The sequence below is a fragment of the Octodon degus genome, unplaced genomic scaffold (genome assembly GCF_000260255.1).
Source record: "Octodon degus isolate 3935 unplaced genomic scaffold, OctDeg1.0 scaffold00018, whole genome shotgun sequence".
Taxonomy (NCBI): Eukaryota; Metazoa; Chordata; class Mammalia; order Rodentia; family Octodontidae; genus Octodon; species Octodon degus.
This window is the reverse complement of record NW_004524594.1, coordinates 119,312-131,471: the sequence shown is the minus strand read 5'-3', so window position 1 is coordinate 131,471 and position 12,160 is coordinate 119,312. Positions and strand designations below refer to the sequence as shown.

Here is a 12,160-nt window from a genome sequence, read left to right as displayed (position 1 = left end):
GTCAGATTTAAGAACTCATAAGTTGTCTAATCAGAGCCCATTATTTTTAAGATATCAGCCCACCCTCCCCCAGAAGCCATATAAGGAATATTTACCAAAATCAGACTGGAAAATTAAACCCTGCATAGTTATGAATCAGATTTGTTCCAGTACAACCAGGCTGCATACACATAACTTTAGTTAGTTCTGTATACATTCTAGAACTGACCAGGACAAAGCTCTGAATAGAAAAGCTGTAAGAAATAGATTGCTAACTACAGAAGTTGCAAACTTCAAAAGGGTATGAAAAAAACTGTTAATTTGATATACTTTATGTCCAAATACTTTCTGTAAAAATATATACAATTTTTACAGACAAATACAAGTTACTTTTGTTTTAAAAACTGAGACTATTCCATATTTCTAACTATTGTTGGTCTACTCAAGAAGTACACTGGGGAAGTGCATTACAGAGGAAAAGCTGCCCTTCACACGCTGCTCCACCGCACTGAGGCGTGTGGTCAGAGTTCAACTCCTTGTAGCTTAAATCCACTTTATGCGCAAGTCACTAGCATTGTTAGTGCTTCTCTTTTGACACGAGACAACTGATGACTTGGTGGGTATATTTAATGACTTCTCTGACTAGCTGGCTTCTGGCCACTCCTCTGGCTCTACACAAAGAAATCAAGTCTTTCCACCCTATCACCTTCGCTACATCTCGAAGTCTTTCAGGGTCTCACAGTTCGTTGTTGAAACTGCACTCTGCTTCTTTCACACTGTGGCTCTTGAAGGGGACTTCTTCTCCCATGACTGGCAGCCATCATTTTCTTGCTTTCTGGCCTCTTTGAAGTTGCTGCTTGGACAGCTTCAAGCCCCCCCAGCTTCATAAATACTTTGCTTTCACAGAAGTATGTTGTTTTGGCGCCTGGGGTTTAACAGTCCACTATTGCACTTACAAGGCTATCTTATTAGATACGCCAAACCAGCTCCTACTCCAGCAACACCTGCAAAAGCCAGCAGCACATTTCTGATGCCGCCTTTTAGATCCTCTGCGTGGAAGAACTCCACAAACCCATCCCAGCCTCTTTGTTTGACTAGCCAGTCCCTTTTTGTGTGTACGAGAACATCTATGATACTTTCTGCTAATGGTTCAATGCAGCTTTCTTGGTTTATGCTCTTCAAGTGTTTGGCCACAAAGGCACCAAAAGAAATGAGAGTCACAATCCTGCCCCAATTTGTTACGCCGTTACTGAAAACGTGGACCATCACTCGTGACAAGGATTTGACATCATCTTCGTTTTTGATGTACAGTTTCTGAAGCATTCCTTGGAAGGCCGTCTCGTGGTTGCGCTGCACGCCATCCCTGACCGCCGCAGGGTCTCCAGCGCCTTCCGGCTGGTGGCCCCAGCCCCACCCAGCGGCTTCGAGTCCTTGGCGCCGGCAGCCTGCTCCCTTAAAATATTCTTAAGATATAGAGCACCTATAAAAACCTTTGTGACCCCTAGCCAGCACTCCAACTCTAGAAATAGACAATGAAGCTAACAGTGACAAAAGGGCTGATGGAATGAGTGCACCAGGTAGGGTGAGCAATTAAGTAGAAGGGAAAGGTAGGCAGTTAGCAACAGGAAAATGAAGCAAGGCCACTCGCAATTTGGCTGACTTCAGTTCCCCAGTCAAAAGACACAGACTGGTGGAATGGATCAAGTACACTGTACAGAAGAAACACATTTAGTGCTGTGCTAGCCCTGCCCACAGGTGGCGCTGAGTTGGTGACTGAGACTTGGTGTGGTGGCACCTACCTGTAATTCCAGCGCTTGGGAGGCTGAAAACAGGAGAATCAGTATGAATCTGATCTATGTAGTGAGACCCTGTAGAGCCTGTACTAAATACATAAAAAAGGAAGAAATGCATTTAACCCCAAGAGTAGCTCACACACTAAAAAAGAATGGAAAACAATATTCCCTGCAGTGGGAACCTGAAAAAAGATGTAGTTTTCTATATTTACACAAAGTGCACATGATAGCAAAACTGATCAAAAGTGTGTGTGTGTGTGTGTGTGTGTGGGGGGGTTCAACCCTCACAGAGGGGAACAGGGTAGAGGGAAGATGGAATAAAAAAGAAAAATTTGGGTTCAGGAGGACTGAACTGCTTGCTCCTTAACTTTATTGGTGTCAAGGTTATGTACAGAAAGTTTTGAACGTGTGTCCAACATTTGCCCTAGTTCACTCTGAGCCTTCTATGTTTCCCTGGGAACAGAATATCCTACCAAGGAGACCACACATTCCAGAGCCCTGGGAATGCAGGTGAGCTCTTTGCTCAAACCCTGGGAGTGCAGTTGAGCCCATGGCTCAGACTGCAGGTCAAGGAAGCTGTGTACATTGCCACATTTACTCCCTTAAGATCGAGAGATCTGGGACCCGGTCTCCAACATCTCCCCCTTTTTGTATTATTTAACTGTTGCTTGTGCGCGGCAACCCAGAGCTTGTGAAGCTGTTTGTGGGCCTATCCAATGCTTTTTGGCAAAATTCAGGGCAAAAGCAAATTAAGAGAGCTGGAACATTCAAAGATCAGAGCCAAGACTGTAAGCCATGCAGGGAAAACATATTTGAACCTTCCTGAAAATATTTAATGCCAAAGCAGAAGCATCAGCAGTGGGATCATGTGCAGGATTTTCATGCCAGGGTTCTTGTAGCATAACGGGACAATCTAGGGGGGCTGCTCAAGTAGTAAAACAGCAGTGCCTGGGTACAGCTGGGATATACAATTAGTAAAGGTACATTATAAGCATTTTACATTAGAAAACAGAGTTCAGTCTGTCAAACTGAAGAAAAGCAGCAGCATCCTCATCATGCATCAGCATGAAGGGAGGTCTGCTTGTCAGGGTGTTTTGCACCAACATTTAGCAGCATCTCTCTGGATGAATCTGGAGACGAGTCATGGGGGATTCAGATGTTCTGGGCCCTCCGTGTGTGCTGGGTCCATGATGAGGCTTGATCAGTCTCTCTGGTATCCTCAAGGGGGATGTGGCACCTTCAGGGAAAACACAAGCATATCCCTTCCCTCTAGTCAACAGGGGATCAGGGTCTCACCAGTATCCCATGGGGGTGTCCTTCCATCAGACAAGAACATAGGGATCCACAGTGCAAGCCCAATGTCTCTATGCCAGGACAGAACCCTGATCACCAGAATTGAAAAAATTATAAACATGAAGCACATGTTGTAATGTGACATGAAGAGTGGAATAAATTGTTACTGTTTTTTGGGTGGAATAAATTATCTCCCTTAATATAGAAATTTGTAATTTTAGTGTACAGTGAGTGTGCTCAATGATTGCCTGGCCTGTGGGGTTATATGGAATTCCTGTAGAATGGGATATTTGGAATTGGGAACAAAATGTGCAGAAATCTTGGCTAGTGTATTCAGGGCCACTACCAGTCTTTAGGCACTTTGGCATGTTCCAAATGGAAAAGCATAAGAACGTGTTGGATGTTATAACCAAAAATTGGGAGAAGGTATCTGTAGTAACATGTACAAATGATAGGTGTCCAAATTCAGGTATATGAATTACCTCCATTTGCCATAAATGGTTGGGAAACATACCTTAGGGGTTAAACCCAAGGAAAGAGCTGGAACATGATCATTAGGGCTCGTGGGACAATTTCTTACTACTGCTCAGGAGGCTTCATGTGTAATTTTGAATTGATAGCATAGGGCTTGTACAGATTGATGATGTATAACATGTGAATTTATAGCCTGTTGGATGGAAGATAAAACAGACGAGGCCAGCCGAGAGAAAGAATCAGCCAGACTTCCTGCAGGCACAGGTCCAGGAAGGAAAGTGTGGGAGTGAATATGTTCACATACCCAGTCTTGCAGTTGTGGTAAGAGAGCAGCCACAGGAGAATTGGTGGACCATAGTGCCATAGTCTCTAGGAATGGGAACAACTGAGCTATATGTTGAGAATCAGTGTAGAGATTAAAAGATGGATGAGAAAGGATAATAAAAGTGAAAAGTAAATTAAGTGGCCCTCCTTGTGCTGAGGGAATTTGAGGTATAGGCTTTTGAAAAATTTGTTCATTAATTACCGCCACAGCGTGTTGTTTTGGACTGGCATCTGTGAAGACTACTGGGGTGTCTGGAATTGGGAAGGATCTGTAATTTTTGGGAAAAATTATTGGGTGCCATTAGAAAAGATTTAATAATCTATGGGAAGGATAGTGAAAGAGTACTTAACCTGAGGCAAGCGGCTAACACCCTCCCCCAATCATACAGCACCATCCAAGATATGGTGACTTGATTTAGGAATTCCATAGTATATGGTGCAGTGAGGCTGTACAATCTGCAAGCCTCTTTCAGCTCTTTGATTAACTTAATATTCAGCGCTTGGTAAAGAGGCTGTCCTTGAACATTGGAAATGACTGGGAATGTCATGGACAGTGAATAATCTCCGCTGCTAAGTGCTTCCTTGATGGCCAACCCAAAAGCTTAGTATCATAGAGGAGAAAGAAAAACGGGACCTGAGTTGCAAGAACCTGAAAAGCCCCCTCTTGTTCTAAGGAAGAGAGGCCCATAGGGAGTCAGGCTGAACTAATGGAAGGACCTTCCCCTGAAGAGGGAGATCTGAGCTGGGAGTTGTCCCCAAGGGCAAGTGACCAGAAAGGGCAGAATGTCTCCTTCCCTCAGATAGTTTAACATTACCAAAACCTCCTTTTCCAATTTTTACCTTTGGGTCTCGTTTCTGAGCAGTCTTAGGGCCACGTAGCTGCTGCATCAATTGCAGAAGTTGGTGGAAGTCAAGAAAAGAAGAGGGATCCAAGGCAGGGTCAGGCTCGGAGGAAAGCTGACTGTCTGGCCAGAATGCCGGGAATAGCCCATCATGATGATCTCCGTATTCAGCAGCCTCCTCCTCTTTTCAGAGCCTCCTCGGGAAGCTCCCCCTCCAATTCTGAGCTGGTATTTGAGTCAGTGAAAGAATTCCCAAGTAGAGGATCTTTTTCTTCCAGTGGGGGAAGGGGGGTGTCAATGAGGTAGAATTCTGAACGGGATACACTAGCATCGCAAGTCCTATTTGTGCATGTTTCTATGACCTTAGCCATTGGTGCCCATTGAAGGGCAACATGGATGGCTGACCACAAGGTGAAAGTATCCAGAGGCACCTGATTGGGCCCATGAGTGCCGCAGTACTCCTTAAGAACCTTCCCATCTTCATCCCAGATCACTTCATCAAGTGTGCCCTCCTCTGGAAACCATGGGCAACACTCCGTAAGAAAAGACAGAAATTTCCGGGGAGGTCGTGGTGCCTTCCTGAGACTCAAGTGCAATCCTGATAATGTCTGCAAAGAGCTGCTGCTCCCGAGACTGCGAATGCCCCATTCTACTCCCCATGAAACTTTCCCCTAGTGCTCACTTACTTATTGTCAAGGCTTCTCTGTTGTTGGGGTTCCGCCCTTTCCCTTATAAATGCCTCAAATCCCTGTTCAGGGGCCAACTACGGGGTTTCAGCCCTCACAGAGGGGAATAGGGTAGAGGGAAGATGGAATAAAAAGAAAGAAATTCAGGGTTGGGAGTACTGAGCTGCTTGCTCCGTAACTATGTTTATTGGTGCCAAGGTTATATACAAAAAGTTTTGAACATGTGCCCAATTTTTGCCCTAGTTAATGCAGCCTTCTATGTTTCCCTGGGAACAGAATATAGTACCAAGGCCAAGCGGATAAACAAGGAGACCACACATTCTAGAGCCCTGGGAATGCAGGTGAGCTCTTTGCTCAAACCTAGGGAGTGCAGTTGAGCCCATTGCTCAGACCACAGGTCAAGGAAGCTGGGCATATTGTCACATCTACTTCCTTGTGATGATTCATTCTGGGACCCGTTCTCCAACACAAAGGACCAAAAAAGGTCACTACATATTGGTTAAGGGAATGATCCAACATGAAGCGATAATGATTACTAACATGTATGCACCAAACGGTGGAATGCATAACTTCAAAAAACAAGTATTCCTGAATATTAAAGTCCCGATAAGAATAAAATTGATTATAGTGGGGGACTTCAATATCCAGCTATCACAAGTAGATGCATTCACTAGAAAAAAAAGTCAACAAATGAATACCAGAGGTGGACAAAACCTTCCTACACATAGACTTAATGAATACCTAACAGAGTGTTTTGACCAACAACACTCAAATATAGTCTTCTCACCAGCACATGGAACTTTTTCTAAGGTAGACTACATGGTAGCCCATAAAGTAAGCTTAAGCGAACATAAAATGAAAATTAAAAAAATTAAACCTTACACAATAAAACATTCACAAAATATCAGCAAGTGAGGGGGCTGGAGAGATGGCTCAGTGGTCTAAAGCACCTACTTGAAACAAGCTTGGCAAAGCACAGGGACCGCGGTTCGATCCCCCAGCACCACATGCCAGCCAGCCCTGCCCCCTGGTGGGCTGAGCTGGCCACACACACACACAATAAATAAATGTAATAAATAAAAAAATAAATAAATAATAAAAAAAGAAATTTTTAAAAAAAAATATCAGCAAGTGAAATGAATAGACTTTTCACAGAAGAAGTATGACTGGATAATACATACATCGAGATTCTCAGCATGACTGACCATTAGGGAAGTGCAAATTTAGACAATACTGAAATGTGAGCTTACCTCAGATAGAATAATAGCCAACAAATAAAATCATAACACATGATGGTGAGGCTGTGGGGAAAAAGGAACCCTCCTGAACTGTTCGGTGGAAGTGTGAACTAGTACAAATACTATGAAGAGCTGTATGAGAATTCCTCAAAAAACTACAACTAGAAATTCCATCTGGTCCAGCTTTACCCTTTCAGGTATCCTGTGAAGAAAAACATATCATATTACAGTGATACATGGATATCTGTGCTTATAGCCTCACAGTCACATCAGCTAAAGCCAAGCAGCAGCCTCTATGTCCCCTACCAAAGGAATGGAGAGGGAAAATGTACTTTGCCGTAAAGAAAGACCAATTTGTATCCTAGGAAAATAGCTCCATTTTGCTGTGATAGTCATTGAAGGAAACCAGATGCACAAACTTAAATATTGCATGGTTTCTGTGAGAAACCCAGATTATAAATAAAAAGAAAAAAGCCACATAATAGGAAGCAGAGGGATAGATCTTGCTCAGATGAGGAGGAGGTCAAGACAGGAAGAGAGGAGGGAGACAGAAAAGGGATGAAGGGAGATTTCTTTTTGAGGATCTGTCGGTAGCTGGCACTTGGGAAACGAAACCCACACATGAGTGAGGCACCCAGTCGCAGCCTGCATCCTGAAATCCCAGTCTGCTGTAATGCAAGCAAGAAACGCAGACACCTTCTCCTTGTCTCGCTCTGACCAAATGATTGAGCACCAAACACAAAAGGCAAGGAGGCTTCTATATTACATCAACATCTGTTTTTAAAATATTAATTCATACCTACTGGTAGAATGTGCTGGATGCTATATTAGGTTCTTCAAAGTAATGAAGCCACAGAGGTGTTTAATCCAAAGAAGGTGAAAAGGATTGAACTGCTTTCACCTCTTTGAAGCTCTGCGTGACCGCAGCCTCCTCTGAGCAGCTCTTTGGGACTGAAGGAGGCCAGTGGATGGACAGAAGTGGACATTTTGGTCCCAGAAAGTGCCATTCATAGCCAACACTAATGAGGACCATGCTGGGGGCTAATATGTATTGAGTGTCATTTTCTCTGAAGTCCAGGCAGAGAACTCTGCATGTTCTTGCTCAAAAGCTTTACGTATGTGATATCTGGTGCATATTCACAATAATAAGGTTCATACTAATTTTAGTCTTACAAACCTTAGGAAAAATTCACAGAAAGTAAGTAACATGGATTTGTGTTGTATTTTAAGGCATTTGGAATAGCTCTAAGAGTTTTAAAGAGTGATCTAAAATTTTAATGGGAGTAACATTAAGGATTTTAATGCACTTCTCAAGAAAAAAATATGTACATGTACTCAATACACTGACCATTAGCGAAGTGAAAATCCAAGTTACAATAAGGTACCATCTCACACCAGCTAGAATGACACAAAAAATGAAAAAAAGATGCTGCTGAAGATGTACAGAAAAAGCAACTTTTAGATATTGTTGGGAATATAAATTGGCTCAGGTCTTATGGAAAACAGTATGGAAGATTCCCAGGCAAGTAAGAACAAAGCTGCCATATGATCTGGCTGTCCCACTCCTGGGGTGTACTCCAGAGAAATGGAGTCATTTAACTGAAGAGATGCCCTGTGCATCTATGTTTATTGTAGCCCTAATCAAACTGTTATATAGATTCAGCACATCAACAGACCATCGAGAAAGGCAACATGGTACTCACATAAGTGGAGCATCAGTCCGATGTCAGAAAATGAAACCCTGTCATTGTCAGCAACATGGATGGAATTGGAGGATGTCGTGTTAAGTGAATAAACCAGATGCAGAGTGAGAAGTATCACATATGCTCTCTCATAGGTGAAACAGGAAAGGAGAGAGGAAGGGACAGCAAGGGACAGGAAGGGAGGGGAAGGGAGGGGAGATGGGAGGGGAGGGGAGGGAAGTTTTTTTGGGAACTTTCACATTGCATTTCTTTCTATTTTTTTTTTATAGAAAAAAGTTTTTTTTTTCCATAAATTTATTGAGAAACAAATAGCAATGAGACAGTTTCAAACCAAATTGGTAGGACAGTTTCAATAATTAACATATTGTATAATTCTTTTTTTTTGGTTTTTTTGCAATTTTTTTTTCAACAAATAATACACTGCATATATTCTTCTTAGTGGTTAATTGCTGTACAAGATGCGGACTTGTGATCCTATTTACAAACACCATTAGAACAAATCATTCTATTCATTAACAGAATGTAACTATATATCTATCCCAACCACTTTGAATACACAGATACAAAATGGACATTCATCTGTATACCCCATTTTTTCTAAGTTCCGTTATTGAATATTATAGGTGTGTAAACTCAGCAAAATATTCTAAAAGAGTCCAGTAGCCCATAATAGCATTGGGTCTTCTGTTTAACTGGCAATGTCAGAAATTATTGACCTGAGTCCCCCACAGCTCAACTTAACAGCATGGCTTTATTTCTTATAATTTCGTCTTCCTACTTTTCTGCTGGATGGTTAAGACCATCACATTGCATTTCATAGTATTTGTACTAATTCACATTCCTGCTAACAGTTCAGGAGAGTTCCTTTCCCCCCAGAGCCTCACCAGCATGTTCTATTTTTCAACTTTTTGGTGATTGTTATTCTTTATAAGGATTTTTTTCCCTCCAAATGCCTTCAGGGCAGGTTTGGCTGGCTTGAGTTGTGGGGATGGAACTACAGCCCCCTGAACTTGACTGCTTTGTTGAAGCAGCCACTTAAAGAACTGAGCTAAGGGGCAGGCCCCCTGGTGATTGTTATTCTATCTGAGGTAAGCTATAATTTCAGTGATGTTTTAATTTGCATTTCCCTAATGGCCAGTGCTGTTGAGAATTTATGTATTTGTCATCCACTTGTATTGTATTTCTTTTGTGAAGAGTCTATTTATGTCAGTGCTCATATTTTGTGGATGTTTTACTGTGTGAGGTTTAATTTTTTTAAAAAAAACTTTTTGTGCATTTTGATATTGGTCTTCTGTCTCTTGAAAAGTAATAGCTTGAAAGTTTTTCCTAGCATGTGTAGGCTATCTTTTCACTCTGCTAGTTCTTTTGCTATGCAGAAACATTGTAATTCGACACATTCCATTTGTTGATTCTCAGTGCCATTTCCTGTGCAACTGGGCTTCTGTTCAACAGTCCTTGCTTACACCTATGACTTCAAGAATTTTACCTATTCTGTCTTGCAGAGGTTTAGTATTTCTGTTTAAACACTTAGCTCTTTTGTCTATTTCAGTTTTAGTTTGGTACGTAATAAGAGTTAAAAAGTCTAGGTTCAAACTCTTGCAGTGGCTAGCAAGTTTTCCCATACCATTTATTAAAGAGGTTATCTGTTCTCCAGTGTATGTTTTTGGACCTTTTGTCAAGCATCAAATAGTTGAATGTACTTGCATTTGTTTCTGTATCCTCTACTGTGTTCCATTGATCTTTACGTTTCTTGTCTCTGTACCATGCTTGTTTTACTAGTGTAGCTTTGTAGCATAATTTGTTGTCTGAGAATGTGATTCCTCCCATTTTGCTCCTACTACCAAGGATTGCTTTTGGTATTCTGGGTCTGTTCTGTTGCTCTGGTTCAATAGGAATTCTAGGGTTACTTTTCTTGAGTTCTGTGATGAATTCTTTGGGGTTGGTTGCATCATATCTGTGTGTCAATTTTGGAAGTATGTCCATTTTGAGTTTGTTGGTCCAGCCTACCCAGGAACAGGGGGTACCTTTCCATTTTCTGATTTCCTTTTTAATGGCATTGTAGGTTTAGTCTTAGAGGTCTTTCACTTCCTTCTTGGGGCTAATCATGCTTTAAAAATTTTAGTGCTCTTATGAATGACATTTTTGTCCTGATGTTTTCACAGTGAATTCGTTATTAGTACACATCAATGTTATCATTTTTTATTTTTATTTTGCTTTTTATCTTTAAAAATATTTTTATGGAGAAACAAATACCAATGAGACAGTTTCACAACCGATTACTAGTACATTTTCAATAATTAATACATTGCATATTTTTGCCTTAGTGGTTATTCATTGTACAGGATGCAGACCTGATATCCTGTCTCAAACATTATTAGAACAAACCTCTCTATTCACTGAGTTAAGAGAATAGTGCTGTATATCTATCTTAACTATTTTGAGTATACAGATACAAAATGGTCATTCATTTGTATCCCTCTTTTTTGGTTAGTTTTGTCGGAGAAGGGCATTCTATTGTTATTTAAATACTGTAGGTACATGAATTCAGCAAAATATCCCAATACAGTCCAATAGTCCATAATAGTAGTGGGTTTTCCATAAGACTGTCAATGTCTGAAGTTGTTGACTTGAACATTTTACAGCTCATTATATTAATATGGCTTTACTTTTTATACTTCATTTTCATGCTTTTCTGCTGGATGGTTAACACATCACATCAATGTTATTGATTTTGTATCTTGTTACATTAATGAATTTGGATATTAATTCTAAGAATATTTTGGTGGATTTTTGGGAGGGTCTTATGCAGAGGATCATGTCATTTATAAATAATAATTTGATTTCTTTCTATGCCATACATACCCCTTTTATTTATTTTCCTTATCTAATTGCCACTACTAATGTTTTCAATACTATGCTAAATAAGATTGTTGATACAGTAGCAGACATTTTCATCTTGCTCCTGATATTGAAGGGAAAACTTTCCATTTCTCCCCTTTTAATAAAATGTTGGCAGTTGGTTGGTTACATGAAGGTAAGGTTCTTCTATTCATCTTCAGCTTCTCTTTATTATGAAAGTTTGTTGGATTTTGTCAAAGGTTTTTTTGTCATTATTAAATGATTATGTGATTTTTGTCTTTGTTTTTAATTGTGTGATGTGTTACCTTTACTGGCTTGTGTATGTTGAACCATCCTTGCATCCCTGGGGTGAAGCCTAGCTGGTCAAGTTTGTGACCTTTTTGATGAATCAGTGTTTTCTGCTTGTAAGTATCTTGTGGAGAATTTTTAAATCCGTATTTGTTAAACAAATTCACCTGTGGTTCTCTTTTTTTGGTTGCATTCTTGTCTGGTTTGGGAAACAGGGTAATGCTAGATTCCTGGAATGACCTTGGGAGTACTTTTCTATTTTCAATTTCATTAAAAACATTGAGGAGTATTGATCTCTGAACTTTCTGCTGACTTTAGCGATTAATCCACTTGGACTTGAGCTTTTCCTTGTTTTTTAAAAAATGCAGCTTCAATTTAATTACCTAATATAGTATTATTCAGATTTAAAATATTGCTTCCATTATGGTAGTTTTTTTTTTCTTTTTTTCTTTTTTTTTTTGGAACTTGGGATTGAACTCAGATCCTTGCGTTTGCCAGTCATGCGCTTATCCTACTGAGCCATCTTCCTGGCCCCTTTTTAAATTTATTCCAAAAATTAAAACTAGTTTCTTTCTTTTTAAAATTTATTTTCAGTGGGCAAGTGAGGGAAAAATCCCTTTACATGTCTTAATATCAGTTTCCTTCTTTGTATGTTCTTGTTAATGGGTGTAAACTTTAATG

General features: G+C 40.5%; 1 pseudogene; it reads right to left on the bottom strand.

Moving 5' to 3' along the window:
* Positions 1-939: 939 nt before the first annotated feature.
* LOC101581481 lies at positions 940-10,315 on the bottom strand (annotated as a pseudogene).
* Positions 10,316-12,160: the final 1,845 nt, after the last annotated feature.